We start from the raw sequence: 8,936 nt of genomic DNA, 5'->3' as shown, positions 1-8,936 counted from the left end.
AAAATGGTGAACCAACCAGAAACCGGTCTGAATTAATGAATTGGTTGTCTAGATCATCGTTTTACTGCAGAGAATCACCATTTACTGTGCAGAACTACCAGTTTCTTTCTAGATTCAGTCATTTTCCTATATATGTGTAAAACTATATTGATTCTCAAGTCAAACATGGTGATTCCATACCGACTCGGCATTTTTTTAATCACCGTTTCACTTTTATTCCCTAAGTAAGAGTATAAACGGGGGATTTTTTTTAATATGAATTTTGGGAACCACTTAAGAATCACTAGACAATTATTCTAAAAATAAGAATTCATTTTGAGTTTTCTAACACTTGGATATAACCATTTAAATATTCGTTTGTCTCTATTCAACGTCTAGATATATTTTTTTTTAGGTGTATAGAGGCTATAATTAGACAATATTTTAATTGAGGTTAATCCATAAGTTGAATAGGTTACATCCTAACATTATTTCTAACATAGCTTTTATCCGATAGAGTAATTGAACATTCTAGTTGTGTAGAGTATCTGTTGGCTACTGTTGTTCTGTTGGCTACTTTTTTCTATATAGCGGTTTAGTATATTTTTTAAAAATTGGTCACTTTCTTTTTCTTTATTTATTTATTTATTTTTTTGACAAACTTACTTTATTTGAGATAAATGAATGCAAAACACTTAAACATGAATCAAATCTTTAGAGACTGAAAGCTCCAACATCGTCGCCCCACATTTTGCAAGACCATCTCCATTGATACATACGCTGGAATGACAACTTCAATTACTCACAAAGATCTTGAGCTTCAGCCCATATTAACAACAATCCCCATGGAGGCGTAGTATCACGAAGGAAGAAAACAAAACTCGAACAATAACAATAAAATAAAGAAAATCATTAAGAGAATATACTCTCTCTCGATGTCTGTAATGGAATCTACCTCAAAAATAATTTTTTTATAATATCAAATTTTACTCAATTTCAATTTTTTATCTGATTGTTTACAATGAAGGGACATCTCCTTTTAAATAGACTTTAAAACAATTAACTAAAAAAAAAACCTCCGTCTCTCACGCATCTCCCTATTTTCTCTTTATTATTAGTCTTAAAAGATTTGCTACCAAAAGATAACCCACCATTATCACTATCTTCTCTCTCTTAACCTTATGTGTCATCCCTATTTTCTATACCCTAACCTTTCATAAATCCAAAACATACATTCTCATATCTAAATCCTATATATTTCTCATATTTAAATTCACTTAAATCGCTCACTAAATCTAGTTAAACCCCGCTTAAGTCTCTCCATAAAATCTTCCACTTAACAATACTTACCAAAAATCCTCCCTCCTTTTACTTAACATTATCTTTATCTAAGCTCTCTTCCTATTCCTAATTACAAATAAAAAAATAAATAAACTCCAAATTTTATTTGCATCATTTCCCCAAGGTTGAGAAAAACTTAATATCGAGTTTGATTCAAAGCAGATCCCCTTCATCGCCATACAAGACCATCTCCTGAATGTGATTTTCTTTTTGAACTTTGCACACTTCCTTAGCTAAATGTACCTCCATCATCTTTTTTAGGTATTCAAATGCACAATGCCCTAGCTCATTGCATCGATAACATGTGAACTTTGCAGCATCCATTTTTTCTACATTAAATTTTGGTTGGCGTGAAACCTTCTTCTGGACGTAAAATCGTCTATCACTGCTCATTTAATATTTAGTTTTTACTCGTAAAGCAACTTGAAAAACTTCATTTAAAGTCCATGGACGATGTAGAAAAGCGTCGTCCCTAAGGGTTGGTTGAAGGTCATTTACATATCAAGCAACCTTTTGTCTTTCCATTTCTTGGAAGTTGTTTCGAGTAACTAATCGATAAAAGTCTCCAGTATAATCTTTCATTTTTTGCTCATTCTGTTGCAGATTTTGGAGTTCTTGAAATAAAATTTGCTCATGATCCACTTGAAGAAAATTTTCTTTCAATTTATTTTTCATCTTTTAACTGTCAGTAATTCTTTTTTTTCCACTACGAAGTCGAGATTGCTGAACTTGTTCCCACTAGGCTGCAGTGTACCCACAGAGCTTGGTAGCAACAAGTTTAACCTTACGTTCATCTGGCAATTCACTCCATTCAAAATAATTTTCTATTGCACTTAACAATACGTACCAAAAATCCTCCCTCCTACTCTAATTCACTCCATTCAAAATTTTAGTTTTTTATTTTTATCGTTATCGTAGCTCTCTTCCTATTTTTAATTAAAAATAAATAAATTATAATTTTTATTTGCATCAGCCCAAAACACTAATTCACCACATTCAAAAAGTCCCCTTCAACCACACAAAGCACCAAAGACTACCTCCCTTTGATGAGTTTAAGTCCTTACAAGACTGCCCAGAAACTCAACCTCATTAGACATCACATAGCGGCTTGGATCCGTGAAGGATGGGTCCTAGAATGCTAATTCAATCATTTGACAAAGCATGAGCACATGGACACAAGAATTTTGTAAGTCATGGACATTGCATAATTTCAGGACAAAATTTGAGTAAAAAAGGGACACCTTGATGCTCTGGTGCCATATGATACATAGTTTGGCCTAATAAGACACAATATTTGTCCTCTTTTGAGACACATCGGTATACTTTGTTTCATTTAGCTAGATATTTTAGCTCCATCTGAAGCTTTAAGGGTCCACTTTGAATATAAGCCAGTTCGACGGTCATAATTGTATTTTGCATTAAATTTTATATTTGTTTATATATTCACATCACTTGAAAGTTGAAGTGTTCACTATTATCATTAAGTTGCACTTAATGAAATATAAAAAATTAAAAATATTTTGTAAAAAATAAATTAACTAAAATATTTTTAAAATTTTTAGGGGTATTTTGGTTAATTTATATTTTTATAGATTAATTTTAATATTTTTATTAAATGTGCTAATATTTAAAGAGAAAACGCTCAAAATTTTAAATAATCTAGATATGTATAAAAAAACTAAAATTAAAATACAAAACACAACTCTCTCTCTCTTTATATATATATATAAAGAGAGTGAGAGATTGTGGAAAAACATCATCAATTAAAAAGGGTGAAATGTCAGCTTCTAACAATTAAGATAAACCTCATAACTTTGTTGGAAAATGTTGCTATGGGTCTATTTTCACTTTTAATTATGAAATTCAAATTTTGGATGAGATATCTATAAACATTTAAAAAATCTTATAATCTAAATATAAGTGTTACAAGAAGAATTTTAGGTTTGAATCTCCTTTTTTAAAAAAAAAATAAAAAAATCCATATATGTTGAAGTTGAGATGATTAATTGGATGGCTTTTTAACATCGAAACAATATTTTCTAATAGTTTTTAAGGTGCGCTTTACTTTTATAGTGTAAGGTTAACACCTTATGTAAGGGTGACAACGGGTCGGGTGGCCTGGGTCAGCCTAGTTGGTCTGGCGCTTAAAAACTAGGTCCTGGGCGACAAATTGTGGCCCAAGGGCTGGGCCAATGTTGGGCTACCATGGCTCTAGCTGGGCTTGGGCCAGGGCCAAGACAAGGCTGGCCCGATCCTTATTCATTTATTTTTTCTTGTGCTTTTTTTTTAAGCCCAACCCAGCCTTAAAGAGGAACATATCCAAGCTAAGACCAGGGTTGGGCTAGCCCAGGCCCGGCCTGTTGCCAACTCTAGCCATATGTAAACTCTTTCTTGGTTAAGACATTCAACGACAACACTTTTTAAAAGATCTTAGCTACAAGGGTACTGCACAAGGACCAAGGTCCATAACCTACATTTCCCCCCTCGGCATCTAAGAAAATCAACGAAAAGAAACCCAAATTATCTTTTGGTCTCATAAAAAGCCCAACTCCTCAAGTTAAACAAAAAATATGTTTAACCCCTTTTTACTTATTTTATTGTTCAAATTACAAAATTTATCTTTCTTCTTGTTTCAAATGGCCTCATCATAAAAATCGAGTTTGTGATGCCTTTTTAACTTACTTGTGAAGTTTGTGAGATGAAAGAGAGAGAGAGAACTATTTAAGGAAGGTTGCTACAGAGAGGGAGGAATGATTTAGATTCCATGGTGATTAAAATAAAATAAAATAAATTGTATAATTTGGATTGGAAAAGATAATAAGGAGATTAAACATCCTTTGTTGTTTGAATTACGAGGTTCCATAAGATATTTATAGACTAGAGGGTTACTTGGGATTATAATTCTAGAGAGCAAGGTTTATGTCTTTTTTTTAAAAAAAATAATCTAAGAAAATAATCCAGTGAAGGAAGAAAAACAACTTAAAATAAGAACACTCCATATTAAGAAACAAGAAACAAAAAGACCACCACCTACATTTATAACAAGCCAACTGTCACCCATCTTGCCCATCTTAGAGAACACCCAAAAAAACAACTCTCACTAGTTTTAGAGGAATCCTCTCCTCTAGAGCAATTTATTGGTTGCCTTCTTGGGCTTTTCTTGTTCCCACCAAATTTTTATAAAGTGTTGGTGATTATATTTGTTGTATATGTGTTGCTAAAGTAATGCCCTTGTGACTTTCTTTTCTGTTGTGGGATACCAAAAGTATCCACTTTAATAACAAATTTTCTCCATGACCAAACTAGGGCTCTTTGTTGCCTTCTTTCCTATCCCCCATAGTGTGGTAGGGAGGAACCCTTTTTTTTGGGGTTTGTTTCTATAGGGTGCCCATATTAAACAATTAAGGTAAGGTGGATCCCCAAAGCTTGGAGGAAGATATAATTCTAGTGTTAGAAATTCTTGTGATGGTCTTAAAATCTGTTGTCACCTCTAATTACAGAATTTAAAGCTTGAAAGATATTATGGATCCCACAGATCTATAAACGCTTGAAAATTTTGAAAATTGAACGGTGTAGATAATGTGTTATATTTTTAAGATAAAGTCAATTTTTATATATATCCATACATCTCAAGGCTGAAATAATTAATTCTAGAGGTTTTTTTAGTATTGGAACAATCTTTTCTACTGGTATTATGAGGTGCGCCTCACTTCTCTAGTATACGGTCGACACCTTACTTTAACTTTTTCCTTTTTTGTGCAAAAAATCAAGTGATTGAATTTTTTTTGTCTGTATAAAATCAAGCCATTTAGATTTTAAAGATTGGCTTAATTATGTGGTTTTAGGAGTGCTTTCATCATGCCCACTATCGTGTTATCTATGATGGTTGGGTTAGAAGATATGTAAAGGGCCTCAGAAAGGTGGTCCACAACCAATACCATACCAATAAACCACGCTATAAGTCTATATTTTAATAACATGGTGATTTAAAAATTAAAAAGTGGTTCTAAAGACAAGGCAATATTCATTGATAAATCATAGTCCCGCTCTTTTAAGGTTGGCAAATTGTACTGTATGGGATAAAGTGTTGCCACGATATCACAGGAAAAAGGCAACAATGTAATGATTTTCAAAAGGGTTTTGATTTGAAATTGGAAAAAATTGCACACATCCAGCGTTGTCCACTTGTGTTGTCAATTCTCATCATAAAGTGAGCTGAGTGTACGAGTATAGTGTGCTCTATGGGAGTATATTGTATATATGCTTCCTTAGGCAATCCATCTACTTAAAAGGATTTTTAGGTTTGAAATTTCAAATCTATTTTGGAATCACTACATGTGTATTTCCCCTAAAAAAAAAAAAAAAAGAAAGAAAAGTATCAAAACACTTAGGTCTAATTGTTCTAAAGGGAAAGGTTTCTATACTTTCCCTGCAGCATGCTTCCCTTACCATCCAGCCGATCAATTTTGAAAAAGAGAGCTACTCATCGTTTGATCTCAGATCCGACGTCTCAAAGTGTTTTATTTTTAGTTTGTTTTTACAAATTGTATGAATATGAAATTTAGTACTTGTCATCTTCTCATTGGGGCGCACCTATAAAAAATATTAAACATAATTTTTCGATAAAATATAATAACTAAAATACTCTTTAAAGCATTTAAGGGTATTTTGGTCATTTTATTTTATTGAAAATAAATTATTATTTTTCACTAATGCAAGTTTAATAGAGGATTCGAAGTCCAAAATTTAGTGTCAAAATAGTTTATAGAAAAAAATTAAAAATAATAATAATGTAGAAACGTGATATTATGATTAGAAACCATCTTAACCCTTCATTCATAATGGCAGGTTGGATAAAGGAAAATATATAAATTTTATGCCGTAGAAGAAGCATACAAAGCTTGCCCTTGTCTAAATATTGGAAGTGCGTGTTGGATATAAGGCCGTGTTTCGTAAAAGGAGTAACGAGTTGAATACCCTTATGCTGCGCTGGAACCATCTTTAAGAAAAAAAGAGTAACGAGTGGAATACCCTTATGCATTAGTAAAATATCTAAAATGCTTTTATTTATTTATTTATTTATTTTAATTTTTTTAAAAAGGAAAGATTGTCTAACGTTTATTTTTTGGTATAGTTTGCATATAGATGCATTTGTAGGTGTAGAGGTAAGGTGCAGTTTGCATATAGATGCATTTGTAGGTGTAGAGGTAAGGTGCAGCTTCAAATTTTATCATGGTATATAATTTTGATGGAAAATATTCTTAGGATTATATCAAAATCTATTTTTATATCTAATTATAAAATTATAAATTTAAAAAATGGTTAAAATCAAGTAGATCTATAAACATATAAAAATCTTGAAAATGGACGGTGTAGACAATATGTTGTAAAATACATTATTTTTTATATTTAAATTCTTTTTATTTTTCATAGTTATACATCTCGATGTCAAGATGATCAAAGGGTATTTTTCAACATTAAAACTACCTTTTCTGATGGATTTTTTGGGGGGGCATCTGTAGTTCTATATTATAAGGTAGCATCTTTATATACACTTTTTTTTTTTATCTTTTGTACATTGGGGTCACAATCATTCAACTCATTAGATGTTTGCTGGTTTGGGGTGAGTCACAAAGTCTGAAAATATTTTTTGAAACTTTATGTCCATTCAATGACACTCTCACAACCACCTATTTTAAATTTAAAGGACATGAATAATTATAATCTCTATTTGCAAAAACTAAAAAAAAAGTATAGAATGAGATCATTTACCTTTAGTATAAAGTGGTCACATTAATCTTGACCATTAGACATGAAAGACCATTGGACATGAAATTGGATGACTGCAGTTATTCCATTGTCCAAGCTCAAACTTCAAAATAACTTTTCCCAAACTTTGTGACACATACAAACTATCAAATAACACATGAGATGGTTACAAGTAATTGTGACCACCTCGATTAAAAAGTAAATGGTCTTATTGTATACAATCCCAAAACTAAGGGGACTCTTTGTAGACAATATATATATATATTTTAATTGTTGTAACACTTGATTTTAACATTTTACTAATTCTCTACATAGTATGTATTATAATGGGTATTTTGAAAATAAATTAAAAGATATAGGTATAATATTAAACAATAAATATATTAGATGTATTTTGATAAATTGACCTAAGAGCATGGAATTCAAGCATGCAGGGGAATACGTAAAGGCATATTCCTTTTTTTTTTATTGACTTTCTCGGGATTAAAACCTACAATTAATAAGTTGAGGGTTTCACTCAGGTACTTCTTCAAAAAGATCTTAAAAATATTCATAATCGATGTTTCGGGTGTGGATCCTAAAGGAGCAGGAATTTTAGTAATTTGACCCCCCTCAAGACCAAATGACACCGGTACTTTTGCGTGTTCCGGGTGGGGCAGTGTCCCTACTTGTTCAGGCCCTGCCGTGAACAAGGGGAATTTGAGCATTTTCTATGTTTTCTAAAGTAGGTACATGAGTGAAATAAGATTTACAAAGTAATGTCTCTAAAGTTGATCAAGATCTGAATGATAATTTCCCTATTTTATTCCTACTTGCTCCACTCACAACAATCTTTTTGTCATTCCCGTTTACTTTTAAAGCATCAGACGTTACAAGTATTTAGTCGTATCTTGCAGACCACACTATACATTAATCCCCTAGGTAAGTATTTTCAATAGAACAAAATAACTTTTCAATTTCTAAATACTTAAATAACACCGTTCGAAAGTTCGACAAGTCGCATTCAATATGAGGTCGTAAATTATTTTTTTTAGCCACACATAATGTGTATAAATTATTTATTTGTATTATTATATGGGATTGTATATTATGAGACCATTCATTTTTTTACAAGAAGGCCACAACTTTTCTTAACTATTGGATGTGAAATCTAATATATTAATCATTGGATGTGAAATCTAAATATATTAAAATATATCACAGCTTTTGAGAAAATTTATTTTGGATTCTGTGCTCAATTTGTACCAATCTCATTTCACATTTAATGGTTGACAATGATTGCGACTTTCTTGTATCAAAAAAATAAACGATATACATTTCTTTATTATATTTATTATGAAATTTGCCTCCCAAAATTTGACGTGGTGCAAATACTCCCATAATTTTCACCCGAGGGAGAGAAAACTCACTTTTCAAACATAAATCACACGAGGTGAGACTTTTGAATACGCTTAGCCATTGCCATTAGATGACGAGGAATTCAACTTTCCATTGTGGTATGCGATGGGGTTGGATTGGAGTTGAATCACAACCATAATAATGATTTCAAAAGAATTATAAATTGATGGTCGGTTCAAGATCAAATCATCAAAAGGCAAAATTGTTTTGATATAGTTCAAAACACTTATAAAGGAATATTATATTCATGCGGGAATATATTGTCCATTTACTCCATGAAGTAAAATCCTCTTAGAATTAACTTTAGGCCTCAAATTTCGAGGATGTTACCTTTGAAACCCATAGATTAACTTCAATGAAAATAAAAATAAAAATCCTAATTGCACATTCTATGCACATGAAAGAAATAAATATCTTGAGATTGAATAAAGAGACCATCCGATTTTTAG

This window comes from Amborella trichopoda, chromosome 3 (genome assembly GCF_054954075.1).
Source record: "Amborella trichopoda isolate Santa Cruz 75 chromosome 3, AtrichopodaSantaCruz75HAP2 v2.0, whole genome shotgun sequence".
Taxonomy (NCBI): domain Eukaryota; kingdom Viridiplantae; phylum Streptophyta; class Magnoliopsida; order Amborellales; family Amborellaceae; genus Amborella; species Amborella trichopoda.
The sequence above is the reverse complement of the archived record's forward strand: the minus strand, read 5'-3'. Positions refer to the sequence as shown.